Raw genomic sequence first — 22398 nt, forward strand, 5'->3', positions numbered from 1 at the left:
CCGCAAAAAAAAAAAAAAAAAAAAAGAACCAGGGAAAAATAGAACTATCTAAACACCGAGGAATGATTAAATGGGCCACAGCAAGCCAGGCACCATAATCCCAGGACTTGCAAAGCTGAGCAGTAGAATTGAAAGTTCAAGGCCAACTTCAGCAATTTAGCAGGACCCTCAGCAATTTTGTGAGACTCTTTTGCAAAAATAAAAACTAAAAGGGCTGGAGGTGTATTTCAGAGATAGAATGCCCCAGGTTCAAACCCCAGTACCAAAAATAAATAAATAAATAAATAAATAAATAAATAAGTTGGGCATAGCTACTCAAAAATGCTTATAAAAATTTTAATTAGCCGGGCGTGGTGGCGCACGCTTGTAACCCCTGCGCTTGGGAGGCAGAGACAGGAGGATCGCTCAGGTTCAAAGTCAGCCTCTCTGGCTTAAGAGACCCTGTTTCCAAATTTAAAATTATATATATATATATATATATATATATATATATATATATATAAAATAGGTCTGGGAGTGTGGCCCGGAGGTAGAAGGGTTTCCAGGAACCCCAGTACCAAAAAAATAAAAAATAAAAAATTTTAATTATATGAAATTTTAATTAATTTATAATTTATAAAGTAATAATTTAACATAATTTTTAAATTAATTACAAAAATAATTATTTTAATATCTGGTACTGTATTGGTTAACATACAATGCTTATATATTGCTACAACTGGGTTAAAATATTTAAATGGTTATATTTAAGATTTGGCTATAGGACCGAGAGTGATGGGGCATGCCTGTAATCCTAGTACTTGGGAGGCTGAAACAGGAGGATTGCAGGTTCAAAGCCAGTCTCAGCAACTCAGGAAGACCCTCAGCAACTTAGGAAGACCCTCAGCAACTTAGCAAGATCCTGTTTCAAAATAATAGCCTGAGCCAGGAGTGGTGGCCCATACTTGTAATGCCAGTACTTGGAAGGCTGAGATAGGAGGATCACAAGTTCATGGCCAGCCTCAGCTACTTAGTGAAGCCCCCCCACACAACTTAGTGAGACCCTGTTTCAAAAAAAGAATAAAAATAAGACTGGAGGTATAGCTTGGAGGTAGAATGCTCCTGAGTTCAATTCCTAGTGCAATAACAACAACAACAACAACAACAACAACAACAACCTTGGCAACATAGCCAGACCTGGTTTCAAAAACAAAAAGACATTTGATGAAAATATTCTGGTCCCAAAACTAGAACTTTAAACTTAAGTTTTCAAATTCAATATATAAAATTATAAATACACTATATTACTATTTTTTTTTTGCAGTACTAAGAATGGAACCTAGGGGCATTCTATCTCCAAGTGATACTCCCAGCCCTATTTTTTTATTCTTTATTTGGAAACAGGGTCTCACTGAGTTGCAAAGGGCCTTACTAAATAGCTGAGGCTGTTCAGGAACCTCAGTCCTCCTGTCTCAGCCTCCCAAATGCTGGGACTACAAGCATGTGCCACCACCCTGGGCTCTGCACTATATTCTTAGCTCAATCCATAAAAAAGAATTGTGCAAGTAACGTTGGATGAATAATTTAAAGTTCTAACATATATTCAAGGTCTGTAACCAAATTTCAGAAGAATAAAGAGTAAAAAACTATAGGATTTGGTGGCACAAGTTTGTAATCCTAGCATTTTGGAGGCTGAGACAGGAGGATCGCGGTTCTCTGACAACCTCAGCTACTTAGTGAGGCTCTTTGCAACTCAGTGAGACCCTGTTTCAAAATAAAGAAAAAAAAAATAGAGCTGAGGGTGTAGTTCAGAGGTAGAAAGCCCCTGGGTTCCATTCTCAGCAATACACACACACACACATACACACACACATACACATCCTAACTCTTGGTAGGTTGAAACAGGAAGATCACAAGTTCGAGGCCAGGCTCAGCAAAAGATAAAAACGGCTTGGGGTGTAGCTCAGAGGTAAAGTGCCTTGGGTTTAATCACTAGTGCCAACTGGCCTGGAGGGGGTGCAAGAATGAGCCAGTTTTTGCCTGGTCAAGTAATTGGGGCCACCACATCGCTCTACCATGCAACAGCTTTCTGATGTGATGTTGAGGTGGAGCCCTGACAACAGCCTGGCATCTGAGGACTTCTCCCATCTACCACTCATCTCATCTGTCCTTCAGACTTCACCTCCCCCTCCAGCACTTCTGGAAACCCTAACTTACTTCCCCTAAGGAGAAGTGAACTTGTGTCTTAGCCTAAGTTGAAAACTGTCTTCTCTCATTTCACTCTTCCCAATCCTTTCAAGACTAGTAACTGTGGCTAGGGGTGTGGCTCAATGGTAGAACCTGGCCAAGTATGCACAAGACCCTGGGTTCCGTCAGGAAAAGAAAAAGGAGGAGGAAGAGGAGGAGGGAGCGAGGGTGTGTGTGTGTGTGTGTGTGTGTGTGTGTGTGTTACTGGGAATTGAACCTAGGGCCATTCTACCTCCAAGATACACCTCCCAGCCAGCCCTTTTTATTTTTCATTTAGAAACAGTTTCATTAAGTTACTGAGGCTGGGCTTGAACCTGTGAGCCTCCTATGTTAGCCTCCCAGGTACTGGGGTTACAGGCGTGCCCCACTCTGATTGGCTCCATGAAGCTTTTTCTGCTGGTTCCAATCCCCAGAGATTGATACTGAAAATGTATACCCTCTATTGTCTATATCCATCACTTGAAACTTTTTTATGACATCTCTTGTATGCTATTTAGTTTTGGTTTCATGTCTTATACCTCTAGATACTAAGTAGTGAGCAAATCCTCTGAAAGAACTTTTATTTTTTAGTACTCTTGCATATCATGGAAGCTGAGTGTAGAATATTGCCAGCCTAGAATGGTTTTATTGTAGGCACTCAATAAGTCCCTACCAAGTGAATGGCTCACGTCAGTGAAATTGTAATAAATATGTTTTGCAGCCTGCTTTGCATCTCTTTGGTAAAATTCATCGCTGTACAAATGTTATTCTAAGAACTGACAAAGGTTACATTAAAATGTGACATGACTATTGAAGGGTCCAAGAATCGCCCACCAACCCAAATAATGAAGGACTCACAAGAGATGTAAAATGCAAGCGAGGTTCATTGTGCTGCAGCTCTGTCCCGGCAAGCCAGGGGTCGAGACCAAGACACTAAATGGTCGAGGTTTCGACCCAGAGCTCACTCCACAATCTGACTTTATAGCCCCAGGAGGGAGTGGTTACACAGTCAGGGCCTGCCAAAAGTCCGAGCCCACCAACCTTAGAATACAACCAATCAGATACAAGGACAAACAAGTACAACCAATAATTTTAAAACATGCATCCACATACGTCAGAGCCTGCTAAAGACTGCTTATCTCCCTTATGGTATGTGTTCGTTCTCTAGGGCTGCCTTTCCCACCCACATTGGCTGGGCCAGGCTTTTCGCTGTACTGAGGAATCTGCCTGAAGAGCAGATTAGCATGGCCTTGTTCCCCAGGCCGGAGGGGGAGTGCTAATCTGGCTCAGAGATATGGGGATTGGGTCCCATGTACAAAGACCTTGGCCGGCAAGCTGGAGATCAGAGGCTTTGACCTGGTGGGTCCCCTACCCTGGTCCTTGAATCCTGCAACCTGGGCAGCTGGGCTTAGTTAACTTCTCATGCTAGGGGCGGGAAGCGCTTCTTCCAGCCTGCTTTCCAGCACCCTTACACTATTAGTTATGATGACTAATACCAAAAGGAGAAATTGGGGAAATCTACTGAGAAATTAGATATCTTAATTATTTCAATTAGCAGAATTACTCTTGACCTCAGATGTCTTCCAGTGATGTGCATATATGGTGAGACTTGTTGGGGAGACTTCCATAACATTTTCTGTCTTGGCTGGTAACTATGGCAAAAAGCACTGTGTTACAAGGTGTAGAAGAATGATACACTGGTTAGAAACTGATAGCATTTTTCTCTCTGAGATAATTCTAGGTAGCCATCAAAATCAAGTAGCATAAGAATATTGATATAAAAAGATAATCAATGTAATGCAAACTTCAAAAGCAGTGTATAAATAAATGTACCAGTATTGGGAATGGCCTAGGAAGATTTGAGAAAGCTCTGATTATTAATAGATATATTTCAGAAATAATTGTGTCAAAATGGCAGACCTGGAGAGAGATAGGCTTGGCTTTGGTCAGGAAGCAAACAGCTATTGAAACTTAGATTGACTTAGCTAAAAGTAATTAGCAAGTCAATAGGAGACAGATCTACATGATTAGATAATCTAACTAGGATGGTGGGAGGGGTCGGCCTTCGCCACACCTTGCTGGGGGAGGTACCTTACAGGGTAAGGGGAGGTACCTTACAGGGCCTTACTACGTCAGAATTATGCAAACAAGATGGAGGTCATGGGTATAAAAGGTTTGGTCCACGTGCTATATCTTTGGGTGGTGAATTGGCTCGGACCACCCCTCCCCATGCCATTCTGGCATGGGGCTGTAACTATCTTCTGTATTTCTATCTTTTTAATAAACTTCTTTAAATCTTCAGCAAGTGTCTGAGTTATGTATACTTATCCTTAGCTCAGGACAAGAACCCGTGGATTTTTAGTTTTTCTGTTTTGGGGTTTTTTGTGTTTTGAGGGGAATTGTGTCCAGAACCCTAACAGAGCTCCTTGGGGACAGTTTCCCCATAACATTCCCACACCATAACATATTTCACCATAACAGTAAATACATATTTTTATTTCTTTTAAATATATACCTACATATACCATGTTAACAAAATAGAAAAAAGACTAGATTGAAATAGGCTATATGTTAACAGTTGTTATCTCTAAGAGATAATTTTTTCTTTGTGCTTTTGTGTATCATCTAAACTTTTTGCACTAAGCATCATTTTTTGTGTGCATGAATAAAAGGGAAATGTTAACTTTTTACACTGCCACAGATCATCTCATTTTCTCTTTCACCTGCACTCTTTCTTACTGTCTCCCTTCATGCATATAGCAGTTTTCTTTTTTTTTTCTTTTCTTTTTTTTTTTTTGTGGTACTGGGGGTGGAGCCCAGGGGCTTTCTACCTCCGGGCTATACTCCCAGACCTATTTTATACCTTATTTGGAAATAGGGTCTCACTAAGTTGCTGAAAGCTTCACTAAGTAGCTGAGGCTGGCTTCAAACCTGCACGATCCCCCTGTCTCAGCCAAAAGCTAGCAGTTTTCTACTATAAGATTCATAGACTGTCTGTCTAACTAGAAGGCATGTTCACATTGGAATGAGCAAACGCCTTGAGCAACTCTTAACATCAGGATGAGGTAAGCTGTTATTCAGTTCATGAGGAGATCTAAAGTACCTTTCACCTTTTTGGGTTTAATGATGTATAACACTCCCCCAAATCCTCCCAGGAGCCTGACTCAGAAGATGCAGAGGTAAGCAGGGTATCTTTCAGACCAATTTGAGAACACCCCTCCTCATGCCCACCACTGTCCCCATGAGCACATAGGGAAATAAGTTCTCCCCTCCAATGCAGACAGAGCTCAATGTGACCATAGAAATAAAATAGAAACCATGGAGTCAAGGCTGTTCTCAGATTTCCTAGTTAAGTTTGGAGAATATTTGACCAAAGAGGGCAAAACATGCACTTGTGTCAGACTAAATTGAACAAAGCAGATTACTTAAGTATGATACATATCACCTCAAAAATTCAAAGAAGCTCATCAAATATTGCATTTCATTCTTAATGAAAGGAGCTCCCTTTTCTAGGTTATTAAACTCTTCCCTAAATTTCACTGATAGTTCCTATATTTCCTCCACCCTGTCCCAGGGCATTTGCCACGTCTTGTTTTCCAGGTGCTATCTAGGTGTTGTCACGGGGGTAGGATTAACATGCTACAGATGTTGATGGCCAAGATCAGTAGTGGAAAAACTACAGTCTAGGGTGTTATGGTGAAATAGGTTACATTCTGGGAATGTTATGGTTGTGGGGAAACTGTTCCCAGGGACCCCTGTTAGGATCCCAGATACAGTTTTCCTCAAACCACAACAAAACCCAAAACAACCAAAAACAGAAAAACTGCGGGTTCTTGTCCTGAGCTAAGGATAAGTATACATAGCTCGGACACTTGATGAAGATTTAAAGATGTTTATTAAAAAGATAGAAATACAGAAGACAGTTAAACCACATGCCATTCAGAAATTGCATGGGGGGGGGTGATTTGAGCGAATACACCAAAGGGACCACGTGGACCCAGCTTTTTTTTTTATACCCATGACTTCCATCTTGTTTATGTAATTCTGATGCAGTAAACGTCCCTGTAAGGTTCCTCCCCCAGCAAGGTGTGGCAAGGTGTCTCCTTTCATGAAGGTCGACCCCTCCCACCATCCTAGCTAGCTTATCTAATCTTGTAGATCTGTCTTTAGACAGAGAAAGGCCTAGTTGCCCTCTCCTATGGACTTGCTAATTACTTTTAGCTAAGTCAGTCTAAGTTTCAATAGCTGTTTGCTTCCTGACCAAAGCCAAGCCTTTCTCTCTCCAGGTCTGCCATTTTGACACAATTATTTCTGAAATATATCTATTCATAATCAGAGCTTTCTCAAATCTTCCTAAGCCATTACCAATACTGGTACATAAGGGCCAAAGCAGCCTGTGAACTGCCTTTGGAAGTGAAATTTTGTTAGAACAGAGCCACATACCTCCCTCTATGTATTGTCTTTGGTTGCTTTGGGGACACAATGACAAAGCTGAGGGGTTGCAACAGAAATCATATTGACTAAAGAACAAAATTTTTTCTATCTGTCCCTTTACAGAAAATGTTAGTGAAATCCTGGTCAAGATCCCTGTGGGCTTTGTGAGACCTTGATTAAGAATAAAGTTGTGTTACACACAGTGATGGCAAACCATTTAGCCTAATGGAGAAAATGCTTCCACCACACCATGGCTGCCAATCAAATGCCAAGAAATCTGTTAATTTGTTTCAGTGAGGAGACCATCTCTGAATATCAGTCAAACTGAAATCACCACCTCATGAACTTTGAAGTCATACAATGAGAGGATGGAAGTCATACAATGAGAGTCTGTTTCTTTTGGGTCTTTGATTTCATTTCCACCTCTTGAGTCCCTTCCCGTGTGCTGTGCCAAGAGGCTTTCAGTCCTCTGTTACCATATGGCATGAGCCATCATCTGGTCCAAGTTTGTATTGGGCAACTCAAGTTTACTGACAGTCTACAGGGAACGACCGCTGAATGAATCCATGTCAACCAATTTAGCCTGATACAAGTACATTTTTTTTCCTTCTTTGGTCAAATATTCTCCAAATTTAACCCCACATCCTGGCTCCACTTAGTAGAATTTATTGATTCCTCTGATTCCTTTGAGTATAACTGCTGAACATTTTCCACTCTGATTCTGCAGCTGGCCTTCTAAGACCACATTGAGAATGGTCATCAGTAGAGAACACAGAAGGGTCAGACAACAGGGAAATGCTAAGTAGCTCCTGGAAGGGAGGTTTTGTGTGTGTGTGTGTGTGTGTGTGTGTGTGTGTGTGTGTGTGTTACTGGGGGTGGAACCCAGGGCCTTTCTACCTCCCGGCTATACTCACATATCTATTTTATAGTTTATTTGGAAACAGGGTCTCACTAAGTTGCTAAGAGCCTCACTAAGTAGCTGAGGCTGGCTTCGAACCCGTGTGATCCTCCCGTCTCAGCCTCCCAAGTGCTAGGATTATAAGCATGTGCCACCACGCCCAGCTGGGAGTGAGCTTTGGATTCATTAGAGAAGGAAAGTATCTGGGGACATGTTCAGAGGGATTTCAGAATTTGAGATTCTCTAAGGCCCCTACATACTCCTAGTTTTCTCTATTTAAATCATGCTGATATTACTCTTTTTTATCCATGCTGTAATGTGGACATAATTAAGTAAGTAAGCAAAATAGCATTTCTAACAGTAGGACTTGATTTTCAGGGATCTCACTCTACAGCTACAAGCTGGAAGCAATTCTTTATCACAATCATATACATACTCTGTTTCTTTTTATTCACTGAAGAATTTAAATTTGACTATACTCATTCCATCTCAAGATGGGAAATTTTCCCATCAAATTATCAAATATCCCTTAAAAGAGCACCTTAACCCCTCTATCCCCAAAGTCTAAGACAGTGAGCACATTTCTCCAGAGGTTCATGTGTCTGGGCATGTAGTCCCCAATAACTCAGGTGCTTACTTGTTTAACCTCTTTTATATCTGCTACTATGATCTGTTATTTTCTATCTTGAAATCTGAATGGAAGTCTCACTGCCTTTTATCCCATTTTGAACTGAAAAGCAATAGCAAATGCCCCTTATATCTCTGGATATCTGCTGCTTGCAACATATTCTCTGAAACCAAAAAGGTTAGGGTTTCTTAGTTGCAAACAACAGAAGCTAGCTCTGACTGAAGGAAGCAGTCAGACAAGTGTTGTGAGAGAGAGTAATGGAAGACTCCCAGTAGTGAAAGGTAGGCTGCACTCTCAGAAGCCAAGGACCAGAGTAGTGTCACTTACAGATTTCCTTCCAGACACTGCCTCCAGTTGACAGACACAATAATAGTTTCCTCCTATCCATACATAACTCTATTTAAAAGATCTAGATTTTAGAAAAATGCTCTATTTGGCTGAGTCTCAGAATATGTGGACTGGGAAGAGGTCATTCTGCAGTGAAGGAATGCTGATGAGATAATAAATAAATAAATTAATTAATTAAATAAATAAATGCTACACCCACCTGGCAGAGTTGTCACAAGGACAGAAAATGTTTGTGAAGCACTTAGCAGCTTGCTTGGAATACACAAAGTATTATTATTATTTCTACCACATTCCAGACAAGCTGTTAAGCACTTTACAAACATTTCCTATCCTCGTAACACCCATAAAAAGAAACATTTTTAAAAAAAATCAACTGCCATATGTAGAAACAGGGCTTAAACCTGGGCACACAAATATTTATTTATTAAGATAGTCTCTGCTCTCAAGTGATAGGCAAATTAGTTTGGGGCAGAATACATATGTATCTTTTAAATATGCTTTAGTATCTAATGAGTTATGCAGATAGTAAGTATGTGGTAGGCTTCCTGAAAAGTGCAGGGGGTGTATTCATCTGAGATTCTTTGTGAGCAAAGTATGAAAGCCAGGATGCTTATGAAGTGACCAATGACTATGACTAGACCCATTTAGTTAGACATACCTATAAAGGGAAGCAGGTTCTCCAAATAACCTTCCTTTAGTCATCTAGAGAAAAATAATGGCTCCCCCAAAACTATCTATGTCATAATCTCTAAAACCTATTCATATCCAAGCTTGGAACATGTGATTAAGGATCTTGAGATGGGAGCTTATCCCAGATTATCTGAGTGGACCTTAATGTAATCACAAGTATCCTTATAAAAAAGGCAAAAAGAGAGAGCTGAACAGATACATACAGAAGAGGGGCCAAGCCAGGTGTGGTGCCACACTCTTGTAAGCATGGTATTTGGAAGGCTGAGGCAGGAGGTACATGGGTTCAAGGCCAGCCTCAGCAATTGAGGGAGACCTCCAGCTATTTTGCTGTTTCAAATTAAAAAGTAAAAAGAGCTGGGGGTGCAGCTTACAGTGGGACAATCCCCAGTACTAAAACCAAAACAAATAAACAAAACAAAACCCGGCAATGTGACCACAGAGGCAGAGACCAGAGTGACGTGGCCATGAACCATGGTCTGTTGAAGCTAAGAGAAGCAAAAACACTTTCTCCCTAGAGCCTGGAGGAGCAGGCCCTGCCAACACTGTGATTTTGGCTCCGTGACACTGTTTCAGATTTGGCCTCCAGAACTGAAAAATAAATGTCTGTTGTTCTAAGTTACCATATTTATGGCCGTCAGAGCAAACTAATGCACAAGGACCTTTCTGGGTCTCTCCAACTAAAATATTTTTTCTTCCACAAATTACTGTTACCTTCCCAACTCCTACCTCCTAATATCTCAAACCTGTTACAACAATGATGCTCAAAATGTATTTAGTAAATGTGTGAGTCCACATATTTTTTCTATGCCTAAGAAACAATATTCTACAAACAATATAGTCATGATTAGCCATCAACTGCATGACACAGATTTAAAAAACCTAGTACACTGGTAAAATGCACAAAATAAATGTAAAGGACAGGCTGATTTGATAAGAATTAAGGATATAAAAACATACCATTGAAAAGGGTGTGACCCTGCAGACACATTGAAGTAGCACAAAGGTACTGGGATTTTTCCTCTGGGGCACAGAAAACCACAGAAGGTTGTTGAGCAGGACCATGACATACAGGAGGCAGGCAAGCTAGTAGCAATATGTGGCATGGGCTGCTGGGGATGGCTCCTGGCAGAAAGAGCCTGAAGGACATTGTAGCAGTGAAGGTGGCAAAAAATGCTCAAATTGGGGAGAAGCCTGTGGAGATACTGACTGGTTCGTAAGCACCAAAGGAAAGAAGGTAGGTCATTGTTCTCCCAGCCTTGACTACCATTCCACTTCCTAGTGAGAAGACCTGAGATAGTCTAGCAACTGCTTCACACTTCAACTGCTTAATTTGCAAAATGAAAAGATTTTTTTTAAAATGCTAAATATAAGGCCTGGCGTGGTGGCACACGCTTGTAATCCCCGCGCTTGGGAGGCAGAGACAGGAGGATCGCGCAGGTTCGAAGCCAGCCACGCGTGCTGGCTTAGGAGACCCTGTTTCCAAATAAAAAAATGTAAAAATAGGTCTGGGAGTGTAGCCCGGAGGTAGAAGGGCTTCCAGGAACCCCAGTACCACCAATAAATAAATAAATAAATAAATAAATAAATAAATAAAATAAAAAAATAAAAAAGCTAAATATAAAAAAAAATTACCTAAGAATTGCACTTTCCCTCTTCTCATTCAAATTATCTCCTTTATTTTTACTAATTTGGTGCATCATAATTATACATCATATTGGTGTAGTATAAGGTGGTAGAAAAGTACATGCATACAATTCCTGGAGCACTTCCCACCGGGTCCCTCCCTACTTCCTCTCCTTCCTAGTACCTGTCTTTAAGATTGGAATTGGTCATTTTGTATACATCCTTCCCTGAACTCCATCAGTCACTCCACTGGAGTTGCTGCTCTTCTACCTGATGTTACCATTATTTCCAAATATCTAGTTTCCACATATATAAAACATACATCTACTTATTTTTGAGACTGGTTAATATTGCTTAATATAATATTCTCAAGTTCCATCCATTTTCCTGCAAATGGTGTGATTTTGTTCTTTATGGCTGAGTAAAATAACACTGTGTGTATAGACCAAAGTTTTGTGATCCATCCACCTACTGACAGACACCAAGGCTGATTCCATAATTTGGCTATTATGAATTATGCTGCTGTAAACATGGATATGCATGTATTGCTATAGTATTCTGAATTCAGTTCCTTTGGAAAGATGTCCAGGAATGCTACTGCTAGGGCACATGGTGATTCCATTCCCAATCTTCTAAGAAACCTCCATACTGAGCCAGGCGTGGTGGTGCACGCTTATAATCCCCACACTTGGGAGGTGGAGACAGGAGGATCTCACAGGCTCGAAGCCAGCCTCGCTGGCTTAAGAGACCCGGTTTCTAAATAAAATATAAAATAGGTCTGGGAGTGTAACCCAGAGGTAGAAGGGTTCCATCCCTAGTACCACACACACACACACAAAAAAAAAAAAAAGGAAAGAAAAGAAAAAAAACCTCCATACTGATTTCCATAGTCACTGTACTACTTTGTGGTCCCGCCAAATATTATAATTCCTATTTCCACACATCCTTGCCAGCAATTATTATTGGTTTTGATAATTTTCATTTAAACTCAGACATTTCCCAATTCCCTCTGAAATAATGACATGACCAGAAAAAAACATGGTATGAGAAAACTTCAAGTATTTGAGAAAGTCAAGATGTGTGAATGAGCTGGGTAGGGTTAGAGGGCTGAGACAGGATCAAAGATTCAAGGCCAGTCTCAGTCTCAGTAATTCAGTGAATCCTTCAGCAACTTAGGGAGACCTTGTTTTAAAACAAAACAAGTAATGGTATAGCTTGGAGGTAAATGCCCTAGGTTCAATCCTCACTACAAAAAAAAAAAAAAAAAAGGCAGTAATGAAACTTCTGATAAGTACACATGGTGTCAAGGTCACCTTCACAGTAAGTTGTTTACAAGAACAATTTAAATATGTGAATATTTCTCAAGAAAAGTCTGTCCTATGAAACTGACAGGAAAGAGGTAAATAACAGTAAAGGAATGAAGAGGAACAGGAGGAAGGGGAGTGACACTTGACGAACTCCTACTCTACCAAGTGCTGCACATGCACTCTCTCATTTTGTCCTCTCCATAACCCTAAATGGAGGGCCTATAGTTACCCCCATTTTACAGATAAGTCAATCAAAACTACACCAAGCCAAGTCACGTGCCTAGGGTAACCTGGGGAGAAACATGAAAGAGCCAGGGGTTGGGGGAAACTCCTGGAACCCAAAGTTCCAACTCTCCTTTCAAGAAACTTATAGTCTCATAGGACAAAAGTTAAATATGTGACACAAAAGAAGAAATAAGACATGACAGTATGGACTCCAGACTCATGTGGTATATTACAGTATTCATTCAAACTTACTCATTTCTGGCCTGCCCCTCTCATGCTTACCTGTGGGCAGAGCATTTTTTCTACCCAATGTCTTCAAAGGTTGCTCCTTCAGTCTGGATTTGGGGAAAGAAAGATAGGTAATACCAGTAGTCACATAGATCTAAAAATAACCCTACCCCTTATGAACAAGAAAGAAATGCTCATTATTATAAGCCATTGAGATGCTGGAATTGTTACACAGCAAAAGCTGACTATTCAGACTGAAGTATAGAATACTTTGTCAGGTGTACTGTTAAGTTTTCTCACTTTTTCTGTTATTTCCCGTAAAATGCAGGTGCACACACATGCACACACAATCTTTTAAAAGTATTTTTAGTTTATCCTTCTTTCCTACCTATGAAGAAGATAGGCAAAAATGTTTTTGTGGAACAAGCACTAGTTCACACCAATAGAAATGATTCTTAAAATTTTCCACTCTTAAATATTGTGGTGCACACTTTTATCCCAGTATTTGGGAGACTGAGACAGGAAGATCTCAGGCTTTCAAGGACAGCCTCAGCAAGTAGTGTGATGGTCATCAATCTAGTGAGACCCTGTCTGAAAATAAAGATAAAATGGAGCTTGGGGTAGAATGCCTTTGAGTTTAATCCCCAATGCCAAAAATAATACTAATAATATATCAGTTAATGAGAATGTCTTAGTGCCTATTGTTTGAATATTTCTTATATAAGAGTATGCCCCTTTCATCTCGAGATTAGTTTCTGCCTTTCTTGGAGATGACCCTTTCTGCATCTCCACCTCAGGAATACTAATGCTTCCTTAGTCCACATTGGATAAATGTGGCTCTATCAAAGGTAGGTGTCACAAAAGGCTCTGCCTTCTTTAGAGTGGGCAACTGCTGTCAGCTGTCAGTGTCCTTGGGTTCAACACCTATTTCTATTTCTACTACAGCATGCCCATCTCCGGTACCTGAACCCCTTTTTCTGTGCCTGTCTCTTACACACACATATTTGATCTCAAATGGGTATAAATAAAAGGATATGTCTGATTTTCTTTCTCTTCTTTCTCTCTCCTTCCTTTCCTCCTCCAAGAAACTAAGGTCCTTCCTTTTCCCTCCCTTCCTATTCATTCAAGATTTCCCATGCCTTCTGTGGCACTGTCATGGTGCTATGGTTCCAGGAATACAAGATCTATTCCAGGGATTTCTTCACAGTCCATCTTCTCTCCCCAGGCATTCTTGTGATCATGATGTCATCTTCAGCTGAATGCATCAGTGCTGGTGTCCTGGAGAAAACTGCAGCCTGGAAACCCACTTCCTTCCTAAAAGCATCCAACTTTTGGAAGATTATCTAAAATACTTTATGAGAGCAGAAAATGTCTCCAAGAGAATGCAGAAGGACCACAGTTCCCTCTAGGTCTCAGGGAAGGCTTTGGCATCCATGGGCAAGAATACCACAATATTCAAAGCCATAGAAAAGCAGGGAGTAACAGCTCAGCTCTGGAGAACCTGTGGCCTCACGGGCAGGCCAGAGTAGGCTTTGTGTCTTCTGAGGACTTATGATGTTTGTCATGCAGGTGCTAGTGACTGTGCATGAAGTCAAATGGCCCAGAACACTGGCCTGGGCCTGGGAAGACATCCTTTTTTCAGCCCTAAGGTTTCTGGGGCACCCCTGGAAACCTGAAGGGGTATCTGATTAAGTTGGAGAGGAAAAAAAAGTAAAAGTCATACTGTTTGAAAAAAGCAAAGCCATACTGTTCAACAAGCTGAACATCTCCATCTTACCCTTCAGGTCACCTAGTAAGTGCTGATAAAAGAGGCATCTCTAATCCCAAATGCTTGACATTCTTGCTGGCTATAGGGAATCCACAAGGCTGCCTGTGTCTATTCATGGATCTGCCAAACCAAATGTTGCATCAATATTCTACCTTGTGATTAGTGAGTACAAGTGGGACCTGTCCACGAAGACTGCTTTCATACTTAAAATGTTCCAGTATTGGAGTGGAGCAGAAGCAAAAGTAAGGAAAACCAGCCAAGTGTGGTGGCGCATGCTTGTAATCCCAGTACTTGAGAGGCTAAGACAGAAGGATCACAGGTTCGGTCAGCCTCAGCTACTTAGTGAGGCCCTCTGAACTTAGTGAGACCCTGTTTCAAAATAAAGAATTAAAAAATTGGGCTGGGGATGTAGCTTAAAGGTAGAATGGCCCTGGGTTCAATTTCCAAATTATGCTAAAAAAAAAAAAAAAAGAAAACCAAAAGCTCACAATAGAACAAAACACAACAAAACAAAATAACAGGGCACCAAGAGGGAGAACAGCAGGAACAACCAACACACAAACAGGTACCCAAGATTTCAGATATTTGAGTTTTCCAGCACAGAACATAAAATAACCATGATTATCATGTTTAAGAAATCGGAAAAACTGTAAAATACCTGCAGGGAACAGAAGGTTCCTTTCTGAAGAAATATGTTTTGTTGGCATTAATCATTTTTCATTGCAATTCAATGAGTACATCAAGCAACAGGAAGAACAAAATCAAACTGCCAAGATGTGGAATGCTGAGCCAAGGTAAGTCTGTGCTGAGCAGAAATATTTTGTTGAGATTATAGTATTTGCAAGACCTGGGGATATGTAAAGAAACTATCACAAAATTCTACCATCAGGCTGACAAGGGACTTGAAGGCTCTAGGGCTTAAAAACTTGATACCTTCTTCTACTGTCTGTGGGAGTGTGAACTGGTACAATTTTCTAGGAGGGCAACTTTGAAACAAATAAAAGCTTAAAAACATACTCTTTAACCAAATATTTCTCTTCTAGAAATTTATCCTAACAAATCCACAAAGAATGCATGCCAATGTTTATGTGAAATTAGAAGCAAAATGTCATTAGAAGGGGGGTAGTTAATGAAAGCATGACATCCCAGAAAAGAGAACACTGTGCACTTAGGAAGGTATGTGTCAAGTCAAAGTCCCTTTCTTCCAACTGGTGTGCTTTAAAATCTCTCCTAATTTGAGTGTTATGGTTTGGATATAGCATATTCCCCCAAAAGCCTGTATGTTGATGAAAGCCTGGTCCCAACCCAGCACAGCAAAGTTCAGAGGCTTGTAGAGCCGAAGGAGGTGTGTCACTGGGGCATGACCTTGAGGATTATATCTGTCTCTGGCCCCTTACTTTCTCTTTGCTTTCTGGCTGCCAGGAGTTGGACAGCTTTCCTCTGCTATGTTTCTGCCTTGTAGCCAGTTGCCCATGAACGGAACCTCTGAAACTGTGAGCCAAAACCAACCTTTCCTCTTCTAATGCATTGTCAGGTATCTTGGTCATAGTGACTCAAAGCTGACTAGCAAACATGGGACTGAACCCAGAGCCTCATTCACAATAAGCATACCTTCTACCATTGAGTTACATAACCTGCTTCCAGTGTGTATTTTTATTTATTAATGCCTTTAAAAAATCAGACTATCTTTTATTAGATGTAACTTTAGATTTCTTAATACTATTTAAGCTTTCAAAGCTTCAGGATTTCCCCCTCTCGCTAAGCCCAGGGAAATTCTATCTTGGAGGTTTAAAATAATGTATGCTTATAGCTAAATAGCCAAAAGTTTCGTCTTAAGTCTCAGGTTTCCTACCTATAAAATTCAAAAGTTACACAGTATCTCATTAAGGTGATTTTGAAAAAAATGTGAAAAAGGCAGTTATTTGGCAGTGTTTAGCAGACAGAAAATGCTTAATCAATAAGGACATTATTTTTAGCTTTCATTCACATTTCAAGATCTTTCCAGCAATCCTTTTACTTGGTATATGCAACTATTCCAGTATCTACCAAAAAGGACACTTTAAAGAATTTTAGAGATTACATCTAAGAAAAATACATGAGTATCATTACATGAAAACGTTAATTTCGATCTTCCCTCGCAGCACCAGGATCCAGAAAGGAGGGGGACTCAGAACTGAGCTCAAACCAGAGAGGAGATATGCCTGCCTCATGGCCGAGGACGCAACAGCAGTGCCATACTGCCGGCAACAGTGGTGAGTTCACCAGACAACTCCAGATCAGCGCACTAAACAACCCACCAAGATCCAGAGAGGATGGGTGGACAGCAAGCTAGGTGAGCAGGTACGGAACAGCTGGGGGTAACTCAGCAGTTTTTTCAGTACAAGGAGCATCTAAAGCTCCCAGGGGCCAGGCTCAGGATGCCCTGCAGGGACTCAGAGCGGAACTCAAACCAGAGAAGAAATATGACAGTCTCATGGCCGAGGGCATGGCAGCGGCGCCATATTGCTAGCAGTGGCAGCAACAAGTTCACCGAGTCCACTACAGCTCCATCAGCGTACTTAACAACCTTGAGTCAAATTGTGGCCCCTAGAGGAGCAATCCCAGTACTGCACTCCCAGAGACTTGCACAGATAGTCTCCCTGGGTCAGAGATTTTTGCAGTCTGACCCAGTGGGGGAGTGGCGGCGGCAGAGATATCACACCATAGTTGCAGCTCCCCTTGAAAGAATGCTCAGCCTGGCACCTCCATGGTCTAAAACAGCCTCGATTGACTCCCTGGGTCTGAGACTTTGCGATACAACCCAGTAAAGGAGTGGTGGTGACTGAGATATCACAGACTCAAGATCCAGAGCACCTTAAGTGAAGTCATAGTGACCCAGGGAAAAACCCAGAGAAGGCACAAACTTCCAAAATCATGGGAAAGAGAAATAAAAGTGGAGCAATGAATGCCCAAAACCCCACAACATCAGAACCTGACAACACAGAAATTCAGAGATCTCTAGAAGATCAAATCAGGAAAATAACTGTAGAAATAATAGAGGACTTTCGAAAAGAATTCAGAGAAAGTAAAAAAGAGATAAAGTATGCAATCATTGAAGTAAAAGCCTCAATTCAAAGTATAAACAACAGATTAGACACATGGAGAATAGAATCTCGCTCCCAGAAGATGATCACTCCAAAAACAAATGCATAGTCTCTAATTAAAAAAAAAAAAATCCAGCAGCAGGAATTTGACATTGAAGAAATATGGGCCCATTTTAAGAAATCTAACCTAAGAATAATCGAACAGAGGAGGGAAAAGAAGGTGGAACCAATTTTCCAAACACAGAGCAAGAGGTTGATACACAGGTCCAGGAAACTTATAGAACTCCTTTTAGACAGGATCAGAGAAGAGGATCCCCACACCACATAATTGTCAAAATGACTAATGTGGAAGCCAAGCAGAGAATCTTAAAGGCAACAAAACAAAAGGCCAAGTGACATTCAGAGGCAAACCAATTAGAATCACTCCAGACTTCCCAAACCAAGTCATGAATGCCAGAAAGGCTTACAGCAACATATTCCAAACAGAAAGAAAACAACTTCCAGGCAAAAATTTCCTACCCAGCAAAACTATCTATTAAATTAGATGGGGAAATAAGAAGCTTCCATGAGAAACAGAAACTGAAGGAATTTATGTCTTCAAAACCAGCGCTAAAGAAAATACTCAAGGAGGTTAACTGCAAAAAAGAAATAGGTAATACACGCCAGAACCAAAGAAACAAGATTTCCCATCCAGGAGACAAATAAGCAAAGAAGAATAAACAGTATCTCAAACAGAAATAAAATCTTAACATGTTAGGAATTAAAAATTATCTCTCTATAATCACATTGAATGTAAACGGCCTCAACTCCCTAATAAAAAGACATAAAGTGGCAAAATGGATTAAAAACCAGAATCCATCCATCCATCTGCTGCTTACAAGAAACACACCTTACAAGTAATGATAGGAACAAACTCAAGGTAAAGGGCCGGAGCAAGTTAATCTATGCTAATGGAACTCGAAGACAAGCAGGAGTAGCAACTACGATATCAGACAAGTTAGACTTCAAACCCAAACTTATTAGAAGAGACAAAGAAGGTCATATTTTACTGGTAAAAGGAATAATCCAGCAAAGGGGAAAGAACAATAATCAACATCTATGCCCCAAACATAGGTACAGCTACTTTCATAAATCAAACTCTTTGTGACATGAAGTCACACATAAATCCCATTACAATAATACTGGGAGACTTCAAACACCTCTCACAACACTAGACCGATCTTTCAGACAAAGGGTCAGTAAAGATGCCTCAGAACTAAAGAACATCATTAACCAAATGGACCTGTTGGACACATATAGAATATTTCACCCAACTACAGCAGAGTTTACATTTTTCTCAGCTGCTCACAGAACCTTCTCCAAAATAGATCATATCCTGGGACACAAAATGAGCACTAGCAAATTTAAAAAATGTTACACACACCGGGCGTGGTGGCACACGCTTGTAATCCCCACTCCTGGGAGGCAGAGATAGGAGGATGGCACAGGTTCAAAGCCAGCCACGCGCGCTGGCTTAGGAGACTCTGTTTTCAAATAAAAATGTAAAACTAGGTCTGGGAGTGTAGCCCAGAGGAACAAGGGCTTCAAGGAACCCCAGTACCACCAAAAAAAAAAAAAAAAACCCCAAAAAACAAAAAAACAAAAAACAATGTTACATACTTCCCTGTGCCATTTCAGACCATAATGGAATGAAACTAGAAATCAACTATAAGAAGACCCAGAGAAACAACATAAACATGTGGAGACTGAACACCACACTTCTGAATGAAGAATGGGTCATAGAAGATGTAAGAGGTGAAATCAAGAAATTAAATGTAAATAAAGATACAACATATCAAAACCTATGGGACACTTTGAAGGCAGTATTAAGAGGAAAATTTATAGCACTGAGTGCTCACATAAGAAAAACAGAAGCTGGGCATGGTGGAGCACGCTTGTAATCCCCGCACTTGGGAGGCTGAGACAGGAAGATCGCGGAGGTTCGAAACCAGGCTCAGCTGTTTAGTGAGGCTCTCAGCAACTTAGTGAGACCCTGTTTCCAAATAAAATACAAAACAGGTCTGGGAGTATAGCCCGGAGATAGCCTCTGGGTTCCAGCCCCAATACCACCAAAAAAAAAAAAAAAAAAAAAAAAAAAAAAAAAAAGAAAAACAAAGAAAAACAGAAAATCTTCAAATAAATAACATAACGATACACCTCAAAGTCCTTGAAAAGCAGGAACAATTGAACCCCAAAGCCAGTAGAAGACAGGAAATTATTAAAATTAGAGCAGAAATTAACGAATTAGAGAATAAAAAAAATACAGAAAATCAACAAAATCAAAAGCTGGTTTCTTGAAAAAATTAACAAGATCGACAAACCACTAGCAAAACTAACTAAAAAAAAGAGAGAATCAACCCAAGTTATGAAGATAAGAGATGAAAAAGGAGACATTACTACTGACAGTGTAGAAATCCAGAGGATTATCAGAAACTACTTTGAAAAACTATACTACAACAAAATGGAAAATCTGGAGGAAATCGACAACTTCCTAGATAAATACAACCTTCCTAAACTGAGTCAAGAAGATATAGAACACTTAAACCAACCAATAACAATCAAAGAGACTGAAACAGCAATAAAGAGCTTACCATCAAAGAAAAGCCCAGGACCAGATAGTTTCCCGAGTGAATTCTATAAAACCTTTATAGAAGAGCTAATCCCAATACTACTCAAACTATTTCACGAAATAGAAAAAACCGGGACTCTCCCAAATACATTCTATGAAGCCAACATCACACTAATACCCAAACCGAATAAAGACAGTTCAAGGAAGGAAAACTACAGGCCTATATCTCTGATGAACTTGGATGCAAAACTATTAAACAAAATACTAGCAACATGTATTCAAAACCACATAAAGAAAATCATACACCATGACCAGGTAGGGTTCATCCCAAGGATGCAATCTGGTTCAACATATGAAAATCAATCCATGTAATTCACCATATGAACAGAACCAAGGACAACAATCACATGATCATTTCAATAGATGCTGGAAAAGAATTTGATAAAATTCAACACCCATTTATGATAAAAACACTGCAGAGAATTGGAATAGAAGGAACATATCTCAACATTATTAAGGCAATCTACAATAAGCCCACAGCCAACATCATATTAAATGGGGGAACACTTCAAGAATTCCCCCTAAAAACAGGAACAAGACAAGGTTGTCCATTATCACCACTTCTCTTCAATGTAGTACTAGAGACTCTAACCAGAGCAATAGGCAAGAAAAGAAAATCAGAGGACAAATAGGAAAAGAAGAACTCAAACTTTCACTATTTGCAGATGACATGATACTATATTTAAAAAACCCAACAAACTCAACCAAAAGGCTTACAGAACTGATCAACAAATTCAGCAAAGTATCTGGATACAAAATCAACCTTAAAAAATCAGAAGCTTTTCTGTACACCAACCATAAATCCACTGAAAAGAAATTCAGAAAACACTTCCAATCAGGATCTCTCACAAAAATATAAAATACTTAGGAATAAACTTGACCATGGAGGTAAAAGATCTCTACAAAGAAAATTATAAAACAATGAAAAAAGAAATCAAAGAAGATCTTAGAAGAAGGATCTTCCATGTTCATGGATTGGCAGAATAAACATCATTAAAATGGCCATCCTTCCAAAAGTGATCTACAGATTTAACGCAATGCCCATTAAACTACCAAGATCATTCCTCACAGACATAGAAAAATCAGTCCTTAAATTTATCTGGAATAACAAAAGCCCAGAATAGCCAAGGTAGTTCTCAGCAACAAAAACCATGCAGGAGGAATCACAATACCTGACTTTAAACTATACTACAAAGCCATTGTAATAAAAACAGCATAGTACTGGGAAAAAAACAAAAAACAACAAAAAAACCCAGATCCATAGACCAATGGAGCAGAATAGAAGACCCAGAAACAAGTTCACACACTTTCAGCCAATTGATTTTTGACAAAGGGGCCAAAAACATACACCGGAGAAAAGATAGCCTGTTCAACAAATGGTGTTGGCAAAACTGGTTAACCATATGCAGAAAATTGGAAATTAATCCCATTTTTTCACCCTGTACTAAAGTCAATTCAAGATAGATCAAATCAAACCAGAGACCTTGAAACTCCTTGAAGAGGGTATAGGTCCAATAGTGCAACACAAAGGCACAGATAAACACTTTCTCAACAAGACTCCAAAGGCACAACAAATTAAAAGGTGAATCAATACGTGGGATTGCATGGAACTGAGAAGCTTCTGTTCAGCAAAGGAAACTGTCAAGAACCTCAATCGAGAGCCAACAGAACGGGAGAAGATTTTTGCCACCTACTCCTCCGATAGAGGACTAATATCTAGAATATACAGAGAACTCAAGAAACTCAACACTAAGAAAACAAACCAAACAATAACAAAATGGGCAAACGAAATAGACACTTCACAAAAGAAGAAATTCAAATGGTCAATACATGCATGAAAAAATGCTCAACATCATTGGCAATCAGAGATGCAAATCAAAACTACCCTGAGATTTCACCTAACTCCAACTAGAATGGCAATCATTCAAAACACAAACAACAGATGCTGGCGAGGATGTGGAGAAGTGGGAACTCTAAGACATTGTTGGTGAGATTGCAAATTAGTGCAACCACTTTGGAAAACAGTATGGAGAATCCTCAGAAGAATGGGAACAAATCTACCATTTGATCCAGCAATACCACTTCTGGGTATCTACCCAAAAGAAAGGAAACCAAACTACCAAACTAATGCATGTGTATCTATATTCATAGCTGCACAATTCACCATAGCCAAACTATGGAACCAGCCAGGATGTCCATCAACAGATGAATGAATTACAAAACTCTGGGATATGTACACAATGGAATTTTACTTAGCCATTAAAAAGAACTCAATCACATCATTTTCAGGGAA

This window comes from Muscardinus avellanarius, assembly GCF_963383645.1.
Source record: "Muscardinus avellanarius genome assembly, chromosome: 5".
Taxonomy (NCBI): Eukaryota; Metazoa; Chordata; class Mammalia; order Rodentia; family Gliridae; genus Muscardinus; species Muscardinus avellanarius.